The 16,788-nt window shown below is 41.0% G+C and overlaps 1 protein-coding gene and 1 long non-coding RNA gene across 5 annotated transcripts in view; one reads left to right on the top strand and one right to left on the bottom strand.

The window, feature by feature from the left end:
- The first annotated feature begins 322 nt into the window (after nucleotides 1–322).
- zmiz1a (zinc finger, MIZ-type containing 1a) overlaps nucleotides 323–16,788 on the top strand; it is a 146,521-nt gene continuing 130,055 nt past the window's right edge. For 3 of the 4 annotated variants that reach the window (XM_015027784.1, XM_015027788.1, XM_015027786.1), the window contains exon 1: nucleotides 324–517. The gene's annotated coding sequence lies outside the window, so the exon portion shown is untranslated. Of the gene's footprint in view, nucleotides 518–16,788 lie in introns of all 4 variants that reach the window. The other variant, XM_015027789.1, reaches the window with a different exon arrangement.
- Nucleotides 538–4,312, bottom strand: LOC106944661 (uncharacterized). The gene is made up of 3 exons (XR_001424381.1): nucleotides 3,898–4,312; nucleotides 2,154–2,220; nucleotides 538–1,755 (listed from the first exon to the last, which is right to left on the bottom strand). It is a non-coding gene; the product is annotated as an uncharacterized LOC106944661 (long non-coding RNA).

Consider the following 16,788-nt stretch of genomic DNA (forward strand, 5'->3'; position numbering starts at 1 on the left):
AGATATATAAAAATATAAATATATTTATATTTTTTATAAATATATTTATTTATAAATATATTTATAAAAAAAATTATATATTTATAAATAAATATCATCACTAACAAATGTTATGCCTATAGTAATACTACTACTAATAATAATAATATGGCTGAAAAATATGTGCATTAAGAAACAGATCACAGAAGTTAATTACTGCATATTTCCAGCAGAGGTATTGTTATAATGTTACTATTACGTCTAACCACTGATGTCCTTCCGCAGGAAATCTAGGCCGCCTTTTTCCTCCCACCACCGCGCACGGCTCTCTGTGGTAACTGAATAGCCAGTGTAATCTGACACTTCAACTTGCCGTGCTCTACGGTAGTTGATTCAGTCAGTCAGTCAGTCAGTCACACCGTCTTCGGGGTTCTCTCACGTCGTCTTTGTGAAGTGAAGGGAGCGAAGGAGCGGAGAGCCGTAAACACGCGGCGCGGAGGAACAATACGCGGCTTTGCCTCTCAGCTTCGAGCAGAAAGTAAGTTTCGCGCCTGGTTATTTTCTCCTAAATTATTGTTGCAAACCGAGGTTTGAATGCTGGATGTGGGGCTTCTGCCTCCCGCCGGACAGCCACTACCTGCTAACAATAGGCTGACCTCCGGGAAACCTTTTAACAGCCGCTGGTGAACTGGTGTCAAGGGGGCAAATTCTGGCTGCGTGAGCCGCGACGGAGCGCTTTAATAGCCAGACTGCTTGCTCCATTGTATGTAAACACCGTGCGAACGAGTTGCGCTGAAGCGGCAGCGTTTATTGGGATTGTTTTAAAAAGGAGGTGACTGCATTCGGACAGTGCTGTGGAAATATGTTCGGAAGAGAGTGGCTGCAGGCTTATTTTATGTGTGTGTGTGGGTTAATGTGTCTTCTCGGTCGATCAGCTGATGGCTCGGTTGAATGTATGTCACTTAGCTAACAGTCAGCCGTGTGTCTGGGCTTGTTGACTCCCATCAAGGCTATTATCGGCTACCTGTTGTAATGCAATTAGCTGGCATGTCCAAGTGTTACTCCTTCTCTGCTGTGTTATACAACACCTGTCATGCAGCTTCTGTGATGTTTGGCACTTCGGTTTGAATGCATGACACTATTTACTGAATGAATTTCAGAATCTCACTGGCTCCCAGTAGGAGGTCAATTAGGACATTTGGGATCAAAGTCCTTCTTGCAACATTTTTCAAATCCATTTTTTTTTAAAATTATCTGTTCAAGCTGATAAATAATAAAGTGTATTTACTGTACCCTTAATATTACAGTTATACAGTGTCCAGATGGCCATAAAGCTGGTGCCCACTCTGAAATCTTGCAGCGCACACCCACCCTTGATCCTTCTCCACAGACTGGTTTGCACATCCTGTTTGCGCTGCACAAAACCCAAAATCAGTATCTGTGTTGGTAACCAGCAGTGCCTCATTTGGTCTCAGCCTGCAGCCCTGTGTCTTAAGTCTGGCAGACCCTCCCCGTTAAATTCCTGCCGTCTGGATGTGAGGCCAGCCAGGGCAGAGCGCAGCACAGAGAGAGAGAGAGAGAGAGGGGGGAGCTCAGGATGGGAGGAGGGATAGCTGGAGAGAGAGGGAGGAGGAGGTGGAGACTGCTGCTCTTTCATTACCCTGCAGCCTGCTTACAGGACTGCTGAAGTTTAGGACAGGGTGATGTAGAGCTTGTATTCTTAGCCTGAATCCCGTTTCCTACCGTTAGCCCCTACCCCTTTGCACTTGATAATTCCTGTAAAAAAACAAAACAAAACCCCCAAAACAAGAGAATAAGAGAATAGCTATTGGTCCTGCAGCAGACATCAACATACATTCATTGTAATTCTTATCTGATGCAAAAATATAATTCCAAATCCATGTTATTGATAAATAAGTGCAGATTACAGATATTTAAAATACACTTTTTTTTTTTAGTTAACCAGTATACTTACAACAAATATACAATATAGTATGTACATAGTTGTAAAATGTAAAATCCTGTGCAAAGAAGCAAGCAAAGTTCTGTTGTGGTTGACACTCAGCTGGCTTAATTAATTATATCCTTATAATCTCATGCCCATCCATTTTTGTTGTTGTTGTTGTTGTTGTGCTTATAAGAATTTACTGGATGATTTATTGGAAATTACTCACATTATGTATGCAGATGATCTTGTGAGTTTTAGTTCTTCAAGTGCAGGTTTTCAACAGCTGTTACACTCTGCAAAACGTAGGACATCATTTTAAGTACAATGCTTGTAACAGTGCTGTTACGATCCGTTCAACAAAAGAAGGCAAATATTCTTCTTTCAAACTGTCAGATAATATAAAAAAGTGTCCGTGAGAAAACTGAAATATCTTGGAGTCTTGAAAAGACCAAGTTGGGACAGTGCAAGTGAACTGTTTGTGACAGCCGGAGTCAGCACTCTGCAGGCTCTGCTCGGAAACCTGATGGATACGATTATATGGCATTTAACTGAATCTGAAAGTAAAGCTATCTCGGCCCTAGTTAACCTCATTGTTGTGCTACATGCAATGCCTTTCACAGCCATAGAGAAACATGTGTCCAATTTTATGTAATCTTTTTTGGTGAGTTTATTTCTGCCCTCAAAAGATCAGGGCGGCGGAGAGTGCAGATGTTCTAGTTTTTAGATTTCATCATGAAGTCTAAAAACTAGATGGCAGTTTTATAGTATTTTACAATTGAAGACTTTCATTGCATTTTTAATTTTTTTATTTTATAACATTTATTGCTGCTGTTTTCCCTCTTAAAAACTCTGTGTTTAATCTGTTCTGTAGTTTACATGGCGTTTATTTTAGTCGTCTAATAATCATTAGTTTATTTGTGTCAGCAGTTTTGGTGTGATGTTTTGCGTTCTCGTTTCTTTGTTCGAACATTTGCAAAGCACTTTCTGATGTGTGATCTGTAAAGAAAATCATATTGATCTTTTTTATTAAAATTTTTGTGTTTTTGTTGTGATAGTTTCTTTTTTTTTTTTTTAAAAAAAAAAGCACATTCCTTTCTGTTTGTTGCTTTTGTTAAAAAAATTGAACACGTTTTAAAAGTCATTCTGATGGTTAAATGTTGCGAAGTGAAACATTTTATCTGTTATTTTTATGGTAAATAACAATAATATACAGTGGTTATAGTGCCTTCAGGTTGAAAACTATTTACATTTGTGAGTGGGTCTGGAACCATCTCCCTTTACTGTTTTCAATTGCAAACGTCTCAGTTTGTAGGTGTGAACCTCACGTCACACCTTTGTGCTAGTGCTCTGATATACAAAATAAATTGATATACCTCACCCTTTAGAAATGCTAATAATGCCTATAGTTTTACAGTGAGCAGTCTAAAAGTGTTTTCCAATTCACAAAACGTGACGAAGACGTTTCTGTCTTCATTTTAAAAGTACAAGTTTACAAACTCAGAATATTTCACCAACAAGCCTCTAATTCTTGAATTTGGCGTTGTATTCATTGCAAAAGTGTTGCATTGGATTGCAGGTGTTCATGTCGTTACGTCCACTCCCTCTTTGTGTCTGTCTAAGAAAGTGTGTAAACACACACTAAGAACGAGCGCACCCTCCAGTGTCTCCTTCCTCTGTAATTTAAATTGGTGATGTAATGAAATTGTTTTAGCAGCAACACTTGTCAGGCGCACCACATTAATTAGTGCTGCTGTTCAGATTTTTTTCTTTCTTTCTCTTTTAAGACCCTTCTTCTGACAAACCGAAAGGAGTTGTAACTCATTCCAGAAAAACTTGAAAACCGAAGATGCATCCATTCAAAGTGGGTTACCAAATAAATTGGCAACAAAGGAGAAGGAGGAATTAAAGTCATCTGCAAGTGTTTGAAATGTGTGTGTGTGTGTTGGTGTGTGTTGGTGTGCCTGTGTAACTTTTCTTTCCGTCTGTTGTCCCTCTTGGGGCCTCTCTGCAACCAGCCAGCCAGGCAGGCAGGCTGTGAGACAAGACAGAGAAGCGTCTGATTCAGTAAACAGGCTAAAGGCTCCTGTAGACTCACTCTGAAATCAAATTTGGATGTTTTCAGAAGCTCAGAGGATGGGAGCAAATACAGGCAGACTCTGTGAGGCTGGATTCTCTGGCTCTCCAGAGTGCCAGACTGTGAAGAGGTCACACTGGAAATACGGCGGGAAAACGCTCGCATCTTTAACACGCAGGGCTTGGAAAGTCTAGCAAAGTCTGGGATACAATTTGATCTTTTTCCAAGTCTGGATAAGTATGGAAAAATATAATTATGTATGGAAAAGAAAAACGTAGGAGTCTCCAGTCTCCCCCCCCCCTATTAAATTAACAAAAATATAGTATTCTGAATTTCAGAAAAAAAAAACCAAAGGCCTTTTTTTATCTTGAAATGTAGATTTAATGTAGATTGTCATAAGCTTGTTAGTTCATTGGTTGTTTTGTTTTACTAACTTGATGAGAAAATCACAAATAAAGACACACAAATACAAAACTAAAATTCTTTTTCTGTTTTTTTTATTTTTAGATTTTTAGATTTTTGGATCAGGGTTTTAAACTGAACCCGTTTAGTAAATGTAAAAGTAGAACGACGCCTTTTTCTGTATCGCAGAAAATCTACAATTACAGTGAAATCTCTGAATTTTTGGACAGAAGGATAAAGATAAAGACAAATGTGAAAAATCACATCATACGTTTCAAGGATTTCCTCAGAAAGCTCGCTAAGCCCGGTGGTTGGGGCGCTCAGCAGTCATTCATCCAGCGGCTCACTGTGTTTTTGAATTAAAAAATGTTTAAAGTTGATAGGAAATGTGAAAATATCACTTGATAATGATGTGTCATTGGAAGATTAATATCTGAACACCAATTATAAAGTCTTCAAAAATGCAAACATTTAAAAACACTTCAATAAATAAGCAATGTTAAGCACAAATAAAGCCTGGTGGCCCGCCAGGCTTATAACACACTGGGGGAAACCCTGTGTTTCCTTTCCCAGACAGATTATAGCTCATTAACTTTTTTTTTCCCTTTTTTGTCATACCTAAAAATGTAAGGGATGTTATTTTTTTGCAAGATAATTTAAAAAATTGTTTATTTCCAAATAAACAACTATGGTGTCTAACTTAATATTTAGGAAGAAAATGCTCTGAATTACCATTATGTGTTAAGATTGGCACTTCATCCATTGCAATCATAAAATAAGTCTTAAGAAACCATTCTTTGGCTGATCATTAATTATTTATATTACTGTCACCATCACATCGTGTGTCAGAGAGCAGTCAGTGTTACACACCTCAGTAGTAAAACACGATTTCAGTAAAACAGAAACCATTATAGAGTTGCCATTTTGAGCTGTTTTTAGCATTTAGCATAATTAGCATTACTAACAGCAGTCCCTGTTTGTTTTTCCTGCAGAGTTTATTCAAAAGACTCCCAATATTTTCTATGCCCGTTTCCAGGAAACAGACATGCTAAGTTGCTCTAACCCAGAGCAGCTTTGGTGTCTGCAGAAACGTAATTCCCTGACCTAAAATACAGTTTTCTTTCTAAGAAAATCTGTACATCTTTTGTGCTTCATAAAGAATTCATTTATGAACATCTTTCGGACACTGACAGGAGCCAAGGTTCAGTTTTCCTGCAGTAAAAACTTCCACAATGAAAGTCTGTTGAGCTCAGTACAATCTGAAAGTGCCTTGTGGTGCATTCACTTATCGAGAAAAAAAAAAAAAAAAAAGATTTTCTATCTCCATCCAGGTGATGTTTTATCACACGCTGCTAAACTGGAAGCCAAAAAGATTTGTGTTATCTTGTAGTCTGCAAACCGTACAGATGATTAAGCCAAACAAGGTAATGTAAGATTTACACAAAATTATCGTTATCGTTACTAAATTACTAAAACCTGTGAAATTTAAGTCTGGAAAACTAATAGAAACCTGAGATAAAAACACAACAGAACTGCAAGTTGTAGCTAAGTATGAGGAAGATAAAGGTTTGCTTGCAATCACATACTTGTTTCCTCACCAAACAAGTAGACAAATAGAAAATATTCCCTTCTAAGCACCATATTGGTAAACATCGAAGGTAAGAAGTATTAGATGTTTGTGTCAAGAAATACGTCAGGTCGCTACAAGTTGCAGCACATAAATCGCCCACACTTTTCATCAGGCACGTCTGCTCCCTGTGCACAGAGGCACTACGGCATCCTGAACCCTTGCTTTTGAGCCCTCTGCGAAGCAGCGAGGTGGTAATTTGAATTCAAGGAAAACAACTAATTGCACATGTTGCAGTAATTAGCTTTTTGTTGCTCAGCAGTTCACTGATGTCGCACGCGGTCCTCGCTGCTCTCTGTGCGGCTGCAGCCTGCTGAACGTGCTAAAAACCTGCCGATCGCTAATCAATGTTTTGACAGCCCCGACGTTTCATCTGACTGTTTGAGCCGTTTTAAAGGAGTGCTGTGAAAATGCTTGTCTCGCCTTCACCCACCCACTTGTGTCCAGCGGGGAAGCCAGACGTTGCGTACGTCTCTGTTTTTGTCTGAAATCATGCTTTATTTTTGTTTTAGGTCAATCTTTTGCTTTGCATTTGACCATTTTCTACTTTTTCTTTTTTTTTTTTAAATTAGAAAAATTGTGTTGTTTTGCAAATACAGGCATTTTGTGAGCCCATTCCCTTGTGTCAGACCTTGGAATTCTTCCCAATCGTAATAAGCCTCCGGTAAGCTCTCTCGTCCAGTTAAAATCTGGTAATCACGGTTCAACTAATGCACGAGAAACGTAGCGGCCAGCAGATAAGTCAGAATAAGTCATCCCGCTGACTGACTGTGATGACATCAGAGTGCTACAGGAAGCCAAAATGGACCAAGATTAGACGTCGGGATAGGAAAACCTCAGCCTTGGCGGCGGGCTCCTCACCGCCGTCTTCTGCTCATGGCTCAGGCAGGGCTGGTTTGAACTCGCAAGGCAGTGGGAGGAGGGCGGCAGAGTCATTGTGAATAATGCTGAGTCCCTTGGAAAGGCATTTAACCTCATGGAGAGATGGGCGGCATTGTTTGGCCACCTACTGTAGACGAGTCCCAGGAGTGCTGAGTGGGGTGCTGCTGCTGTTAAAGCCCATTGTGAGAAGTAGATTATACCAGCTGGAGGCTCCGAATTGTGTTTTAACCATGACTATATCACGGTAAACTTGCCGTTGCCTTGAAATTAGTCGTTGCTGTTTAACGCAGACAAAACATTAAATCGAAATGTTCCTGACGAGACGCTGCTTCAGCCTTGAGCGGTGCCAACACCAGGGAAATGAGACCTTTTTAGTGATTTTTTCCTTTTCTTTTAAAAAACAATGAGAAGATACAGTGCTTTGCAAAAGTGTTCATACCCTTCTAAACTCTCCACTTTTTGTGACGTGACAATGAAAAACTTCAGTGTATATTTTTGGGGTGAGTTGTCACAGCTTTCTACACATAGATGCTGAAGATTTTAGCTATTCTTTGAACTGTTTGTCTGATAGATCAAGCTCAGATTGAATGAAGAGCGTCGGTTTCAAGTCTTACAGCAGAATCTCACTCAGATTTAAATCCTGACTTTGACTGAGCCATTCTATCATTCATTTCCGTTCACTTTACCATTGCCACCGACTTTGTGTTGGTCTATAATGGGGTCTGCAACCTTTACATCTCTAAGAGACGTTTCTACACCCAGTCCTCTACAAATGGATTTTATCCAGAGCCATGCAACTGATTGGACTCTGCTAAAACTTTTATCTATAGATATCATACGTTTACTGTGTTTTGTTTTGAGGTTTTAAATAACAGCAATTAGTTTTGTAGCTTTCGGAACAAAGAGAAACATAAAATCTAAAATAAAAGTAAAAAGTGCTCTTTCTTTAAGTTCTGTATATTTTTCTTAAAATTGACTTGCACTCAATTTAATCATAATTTTTATGTGGCTATTCAGACAGAAGAATTGCTAAAACCAACCCTTTTTTTTTTTTAAGCCAAACTTGTTAAGAGCTGATGTGAGAGGGGCTAAAGATCCACATATGGCTCTAGAGCCACAGATTGTTCTGTCACATAAAACTTTAATAAAGTTCCCTGAAGTTTGTGGTTGTTATGGGGCATATTTTAAAAGGCTCAGGAAGCATTCAGAGTCTTGCAAAGTGCTGTAGCAGAGCACAGGGAAGGGGAGAGTAAAGTTTCTGGTCCACCCTGTCTCTGTCTCCTATATGTTTGTTCTTTGATGACAAATTCAGAGAATGTCACAATGGCCACGTCCTGTTCCCCCCCTCTCCGGAGAGAGACCGGGGTCCTTGAATCATAACTGACACTCGGCCGCAATGGGAACAGTCCGAGAGTCAAAGAACACACAGGAGGAACAAAATGTTCCCTCTATCTATCTGGTCGTCCACCAGAACCGCCTGTACTCAGGACTTCTCACCATCACAAGGAATTTCCCTCACTTTTTTGGAGGGAGCGTTGATGAAATCTGCACAGAGCAGGGCTGAAGCTAGTGTGTGCTGGTTTGACAGAGAGAGAAAAGGGCCGTGTCACAAAAGCAATATTATGTGTCTGAGTGAGTGGCGTTGGCGTGTGTCTGTTTGGCTTGTAAATCCTGTTTAAGCTAAGCAAACTCATTGTCCTCATCCTCCAACTGTGTGCTGGGTGTATGTGTGAGCGTGTGTTTTGTTTGTGTATCCCCTCCTTCTCCTTTCTCCTCATCCCCCTTTCTTTGAATTGTAAGTACAGTCACTAATTAGTCCCTGCTCACGCTGGGTTGGTGGGTTTACTGTTTCGTCTGTGTTTGCCTTTTCTCTTTAGTTACAGATGCATTCCTGCAAGCCGCTGCAGCTTCTTCCAAGAGGCGCTCACGCCTTAAACAGTATCCCACATGACTCCGTTTGTCAGACAGCCCCACAGGACTGAGCTCCTGCCTCCCGCTCGCGCAGCAAACCGACCAGTCTGGCAGAAAAACCTCTGCACCTGCAGGATTCAGGAGTCAATAACCTGCTGTGCTTTTAAACCAGCACCAGCAGTAGATCTTTATGGAGTTTTTTTTTTTTTTTTTTTCTAGGATTTGAATTTATTTCAGCTACCCCCTTTCCACAGCGTTTTGCAATTTTTGTCTAGCTCAAAGACTGTAATGAATCATTTTTCTAAAATAAAACACCCAATGCTGTGGCTATAATTTGTGCTATAAACAGTCTCCTTGTCTAGTCGGCAGGAGTTCGCGCTGATGCAGATTTTTCTGCTGGAGGATGCGCAGGCGATGCACAGGGATGGCTAATATTCTGTAAAGGCGGTCAAATTGTCTCCAACGTGGCCTCCAAGGGAGACATGCGTCTTTGCTTTCTCACAATGTAAATTAACAAAGATTTACTAATGGCAATTATTGTTTGCCTGCTGTATTGGTTTTAAAAGGAGAATGCAGTCTGGTCTCACATGGATCTCCATGGAGGACGGAACAGGCCATAGCTACTAGTTTATAACATCTACAAACTTAATTGTGTTTGGTTTCTTCCTAATCTGAAGGAAAGATATATATATGTATCAATAGTTTTCAAAGATTATCACTAACAATGCTCTCGATAAGTGTGTAGTGTCGTTTGTAGTTAGCTCGTTTACTCTAGGTATCTTAGGGTAAACGGGCAATTCAATACAATAAGTAACTGTCTTAATTAACCCAATTTGTCATTGAAACAATATAGCAATTTCTGAACATCAAGCATCCAAGAGGCCGATGAATAGAAACGCACACCGCACATTTCAGATTCATTAATAAAAATATTTATTTGTAGAAAAAAAATAAAAACAATCACTCTCCTTCCACTTGACAACTATTCTTGACTCTAGTGGTCTACTACTTCAGATATCCTCAAAATAAATTGAAGTTTGTGGTTGTAATGTGTCAAAATGAGACACAATTGGAAGCGGATTTAAGGCCCTGTAGTTCTGGAAAGCAGGGAGAAGGATGTACACTAGCTGTTGAATTTTCCCGTCCAGTCATAGTTGTTATGGGGAGCCTCTTAAATCATATTGGCATATAATCATAAGCCTCACTGCCTTACTAAGACTATTTTTCTTCCCAATTTCTCTTTTCGGTGGCAGAAAAGTGTGTTACTGTGTGTGGTGTGTTTGCCCGCTCAGTGCCCTCCCCTCGGTTTCGACACTGGCAACTGAGCCAGTCGCTTTCCCAGGGTTCTAAGGACCGCCGTCCCTTTCATTTTCCCGCCTGGGCGGCTCAGATAAAGGGGCATATTTAAACCTCTGTGTGGATACACCAGCCGTAAGGAAATAATAATAATAAAAGAAAAAAAAATAGAAAGAGAGACGGGTTGGTGGGCAACGGAATTGACTTTACACAGACGGAGAGGGAGAGAGATGAGGAAGCCATGGGGTGATGAAGTATGAGTAAAAAGTGAATTAATAAACAGTGGAAGCAGGAATTCGTCATATATGTTTGAATTCTACCAGTTCTGGTGTGAGATGTGCAAAGACCCTCGCTTCATCTGCAGCACAACACAGATAACCTGTACCCTCTGCTACAGGGGCACTGTGTTTCACTCCTCTTTGTTTTTTTTTCTAACCTCCCCTCGTTTTGTGTCGTCTCAGCAATCCGAAGACTCGTAGCAATCCGTCGTTTATCATATCCGTAATGAGAGCGGGGTAATCGTGTGTTTTCTGGAGACGGCGATGATACAAAGCTCGGCTCTTGCCTGGGATCAGCCCTCTGTAAACAATGTTTATCATTGTCTCCCAAGGCTGTTTAATTATCTGGCAAATATTATTGACAAACCAGCGACGCTCCCTGTATCTACAACATTCTTGGTTACTATTCACAAAGTCTATCCACTTGATTGTACCAGCAAATAATATCCAGCTGCCTTTATTGCTTACACTTTGTGGAAACGATGAATTGCGGGAGACGATTAAGGATCGCAGGGTGAGGTCGATCCAGATCTGATCAAATCTTTAATTCACATAAACTCTCTTCATTGTCGTACTGACAGAAGAAGGATAATCTGTCTAACTCTATTCTAAATATTTCTGAGGCTCTCTACTCCAAACTAAACACAACAATAATAACATGGCTTACGATATTGATATTTTATGAAGTTGACTGTTTATCACTCCCCACATTCATTGCCCAGTGGGGCAGGAAGTTTAAACACAAATATTTCATTTATAATTACCCTGAAACTCAGGCTTGAGATTCAGCATGCAGTTTAAAATTAATTTAATAAAAGCAACAGTAACAACAACAACAACAACAACAACAAAAAAATGTATTTAAATATATAAAACCATTTTGGATCCCCTCTTACTACAATTTCAGAATATATATTCAAACGTTCTTGGACAGTGTCGCCCCATTTGCTTTATTTGCTGCGCTTATTTTAACCTCTGCTGGGTTTAGGCTGCGACTGCATCAACATTATTCTCAGTGACTAGTTTTGCTCAAGCTTGTGATGTTGAGAGGTGCTTCATGACATCCAAAATACTTATAGCTGAAATGAAGAACAACATTGCTACCGGGGAAAAAATTACTTTTCACATATAGATTTGAGACAAAAAGGACTTTGAGTTAAAAATGGCTACATTAGATTATCTGGGCTCAGTCAGGGGGTTCTCTCTGTCTGTCTGCCTTGGTTATGTGTGCTCAGTTCTTCTTTGCGTGTCTCTAAACACTCGGCCAAGTTTATCTCTGACTGGCTTACAGTGACTATGTTACTCTTCCTCATCCAACACGCAGCACATTTTCAATTCTTTTCGCCCCCTCAGCTCCGCATTTTACTGTCGGTAACGGGAATTACTAGGTAAGGAAAACGTAATACGTCTGATTACTTGATACTGAAAAGAGCGACACCGTTAGTACCAACATTTATTTTAATGCTGCTATTCCCATCGCTGCCCATCATACTGTGTAAAACAGAGGCCACTTGTAGACAGCATAAATGTACAAATTTATTATGACATCATGCATAAGCAACAACAAAATTATGCTAGACACTTTTACCATAAAAACTTTTTGAATAACTTATGCTTTTAAACTCTAAATAAAAGAAAATGCATTTTACATACAAAACAGCAAAATGAGAGTAAACGCAATAAAAAAAAAACCCTTAATCTTTAAACTGTTTAAAAGAAAAGACACTTTCTTCGGCAAACCCCACTCGGTTTGACGAGGCGCGATAACCAGGAAATGTGGTGGTGGGGAGCGGGTGGCGTGGAAAGGACGGACTACATCTTCCACTCGTGTTTCGCTTTATTGTGGGCAGCTGCGAGATAATCAAGGGGTTTCACTGGGATAGAAAGCCAAGCCCAAACAAGCAACTTCACGTTCAAAAACAAGCCCAAAAGAAACGCAAACCGCAACTCACAAGATTTGCAAGCGACTTTAAAGAAAAACAAGCCCAATGTTGCTTGTAATAGGCAGACTTTGCGACACTGTTTGCGATTTGTGGGAAGTTTATTTGGAAAACTACAATTTTATTTTGTCTCCTCAACCCCATTGTCTCTTGGCAGCAGGATGCGACACACCATTCAGTTTTCACCCAAACTGCAGCTCATTATTCCAGATCATGTCTAGCAGCCACTGTTGTTACACACCTCTAATGTATCGCTTCCACAGACGTACTGCGACCTTTACATGTCGGTTCCCGCCGAGTGGAAGCTGAACGGCGTGTGTTGACATTGTTAAAGGCCCACGTGAGGACATCACACGCGCTCAGGTGGAGGGCGTGTGGGACGGTTGGGGTGGGGGGGTCAGCTTGCCGCTCTGCGTCTAGCCTCACCCTCAGTCCTAAAGGGTGTTGCTAAATAAAGCAATAAGTGTCTCTTCTTTGAGCAAGTCTGTGCTGGTTAGCAACAACAACAGGAACCGATATTAGACTCGAACGTATGAATTATCGCCTGACAGTACGTTACCTATGCACACGCATTCACAAACACACACCTCTGTGTGTCATGTCTCTGCAACCACGTCACCCTGAATATCAAATTAACATGATTGTTTAACAAGAGAGGAGGGGTGCCTTATTGATGTTGGCATGAAATCACCTTTGTCGTGCTGTGTGTTTATGTGAACTATGCGCGCGAGAGAGAGAGACATGGAGGGAGAGGGGTGTAGGAGAAGCAGCGGTTGCTTGGGGTGAGGTCCTGCCCTGATTTTCTCAGGAATTCCTTTGTTTTTGGAGCCAGAATGGTGGAAACTGAATCTGCCTAGCCTCGAGGGGCTCTGCAGCTTGAGAAGTCCCCCGCTCACCTCATTCTGACGCCATCTCTGATGGCTGTAAGGGGCAGCTCTGTTTTCAAAGCTCGGCGCTGCAAAGGTGCTTTTCAGCTTCCAGATGAAAGGGAGGGTGACTTGCACCCTCGCACCCGGAGGAGCCGATGCTACTCAAACATCAATGCTCTACAAGTCCAATGTTGATTCTTTCAGTCATGACCCATTTGGATTAGAGATGCAGCAACCAGGCCTTTTCCCAATTAGGCAATTCCTATTTTTAAACAAGAATTATAGCACATAAAAGGCTTTAGCTTTAAGTCGAACAGAAAAGTTAAACTACAAGATTATCAAAGCAAATGTGTCTAACCTCTATCTGATTTTTTTTTAAATTTTCTTTATTAAAGTAAAAAAAAAAGTGCATCTAAGTTTATGGTTTTGGTTCAAACATTCGAAAACTAAAACTATTGGGAGGTCGTACTTCATTCATTTAATGAATATGAACACAAATTAGATTTTTAACATTTGACAAACCTAAAGTGGAGGACAGTTTCAAACTTCAGACGATTGATTAGTGAATGTTTAAGTTGGATAAAAACATCTTGGAGTAGGATGAAATGCATAACAGCCTATTCTCCACTGTAACTGCTCCGCTTGGTAAATAAATTCCCATTTTAATCGTGTTTCAAGGCTTCTGAAAGGCCAACAGCAGCAGCCGAAAAGTTGTCAGCATCTGGTTAAAAGCTGTAAGATCTCACCTTCCGATCACGGCTCGTTAAAGCTGATAAACTGTGGGTGATGGTGTTTTAAGTTGCACAGAGATATCTCCATTTATCCCGAGCCACAAGTTTTCCATCTCCAGATCATTATCTGGTGGCCTGTCGCTTTAAGTAACCAGCTTCCACAGAGCGGAGGGTTTCCCTCTCATTTGAAAGGGGCTTGTGTTGAGCGAGTGGGTGGGGGATTCTGTTGAGGGTGGGAGGGCAGGGGCTTGTTGCCGGCCTCTTTTGAACCAGCCTCATTCTTCTCTCGAACCGTGGGTGGGGTGGAGGGGCTCGAGAGACGAGAGGGGAGGATGCAGGCGAGAGGCGAGGAGGTCCGATCACGTGAGCGGTAATGGTGCTCATGCCGCTTCCTTTCAGGCTGTCACCGTAAATCTGTTTGACGTGTCACTTTTGAAATCATTACAAGGGCTAAAAGCCCCTCTATTGGATTGTGGCGGACATGTAGGAGGGGTGGTGGGGGTGGCAGCAGCAGGTTTCCTTTGTGCCTTCTTGACGACGATGATAATCAAGTTTGTTTCTGGACATACCTCTGTGATGCTATAATTAGCTCTCTTCTTTTCTATTCTCATCAGGATTCTTTTTCCGAGTTTTTGCTCCTCGGAGTGGAAGTATTGTGATCGGAATGATGACTTAGTTTTTTCTCGCACTGTAACTTGCGTGGTTAATATGCAATCTGGAAAACTGGGAAAAGTATGGAAAGAGAAAATAGTATCCATCCATCCCCTAGACTGTATAAAAATGGACTGAAAGGAGAGGTAATTATTACAGTTCAAGTTGGGAAAAATATGGAACTCTGAAGACAGTTTATTGTGTATTTGTAATTTATTTTATTGTTTTAATTTGCTAGTGATCAGGCTTGGGCTGCGATGAGATTCTCACTTTATGATAACCTTGAGCAGAGACACTTTAGTATTGCGATTATTAACAAGAGATAAAAACAGTGTGATGGAGGGTTTTTTAGATTGTGAAACCATAACTCTGCCCTGATTCCAATAACCATGTCTGGTTGTGATTTAGTGCACGTGAGGTCTCCCGTTTCTCCTCCAAGTCAGTCAGAGTGACAGGAACTGCTTGAGATATGTCTAAACCTGTCGTGTCACTTTCTGACCCGACTCGTTGCTGACTGACGGAAACATGGCAGAGCAGATCTCATTCCAGCGATAAAGTCTGCAGGATGTGATGTCTGAATTCTGTTTTCCCTACACCGTCCTTCTCCACCCTCATTCTGCTCCTCTTTCCTTGATTCTACTTGCATTTCCCTCCTTCTCCCTCTCTCTCGCTCTTTTTTTTTTTTTTTTGTGAATGCAATCCAGGCTCCATGTTGATCCTCTTCTCGCTTTCTTTGGTTTGTTTGCCAGCCGTGCTCGTGCCTGGAACAGAGCACCAGGGTGGACATCTGTCACGCAGCGTCTCTGATCTGATCTGCTCTAAGCTTCGGGGTCATAAGGAGTAGCAGCCGCCATTCAGGCAGCGAGGCCTCTTTGTTTTTATTTAATTAATTTTTTTCCTTTGTTTTTATAAGTTTCTCATTAAAATTCACATTGCTTGCAGTAGCAAACACTCACCACGGTATTAAGATGTTTGGCTGTCTTCATGCAGAGCGTCTGCCCTTTGGACTGTGACTAAAACTGGGCTGACACCGTCATTTCTTCCTCATGAAGCTCCGCCTTGGACGCCCAGCTGCAGCAAAGGAATTTTATCAGGCTGTCCGTCAACCGTTGCGACGATCAGAGAGGAACAATTCTGACAGTTAAACTGGATCCCTGTGCCTGGGGCAATGTCATTAATAACAAAACCAGAGAGAAGAGAAGAGCGAACGAAAAAGGTTTTAATTGTGACTGCTGCTTGGCTGCTTTCTGAAGCAGCCAAGTTTAATACTTTGCATACTTTCTTGAAAGGTTGATGGCTGCATACGGGACAGCGCTCTCTGTTTTGACATTTATTGGTGTTTCAGTTGTAGGTAGTTTGTCAAAACAGGTGATTTGATGCCAAGTGACAAGACCGACAAAACGTTTGAAGGAAAATATTAACATCTTTTCTAAGCAAAACTGTCATGGCAGTTTTGTCTTTCTAGACATGGGCCGCCTTTTAACGGGCATCATATGGGCAGTTGCCCAGGGTGGCATCAGAATTGGGTCGTTCACAATTACCAGATCAGAAAATGTAAGTTATTTGTCTGTTGCGTCTTGAACAAGACTATGTTTTGTGCTTTATGACGGATTACAATGCATTTGACTCTTTCAAAGAATTTTGCTGATTTCCTGCATTACCCCGCCTCTGATGCGACCTTGCAAGGATAAACGTTTTCAGATAATGGATCGGTATATCACTTTTATTATTAAGGCAGAGTGTCTAAAAAGAGCAGGAACTTCTCTAAAAGAAGTCAATGGCCAGGTCAAGTGTTTTACATGTATGCTGAAAAGTTCCTGACTGTTTTACCTTCTCAGGAAGATTTTATATGTGTACGTCAGTGACGTGCGATCAGGGGAGGCAATATAAAACCATTTATATTGCTGTTTTCACCCTGTGGTTTGTACTATAAAGTATCTATTTTTTACTTACCTTAACCAATTATGATGATTTTTTCTTCAAAATCGCTGGATTTTCGCATTTTCCCATTCAAATGCTCAGAAGCGAAGCCGGTGAGGCAGCAGGAAGCTGAGCCTCACCTGGACTGATCAACCTCGCTAACTGCACTGGCTGCCATTCTATGGGGGCAAGTTCGTCCTGTCTGTACGCCGGTAATAAAATGGCTAAAAAACATTTAATATATGGACTGATTTTCCATAATTTCGCTCATGTATATAAT

This window comes from Poecilia latipinna, unplaced genomic scaffold, assembly GCF_001443285.1.
Source record: "Poecilia latipinna isolate Pla-1442-1.1 unplaced genomic scaffold, P_latipinna-1.0 Scaffold107, whole genome shotgun sequence".
NCBI lineage: Eukaryota > Metazoa > Chordata > Actinopteri > Cyprinodontiformes > Poeciliidae > Poecilia > Poecilia latipinna.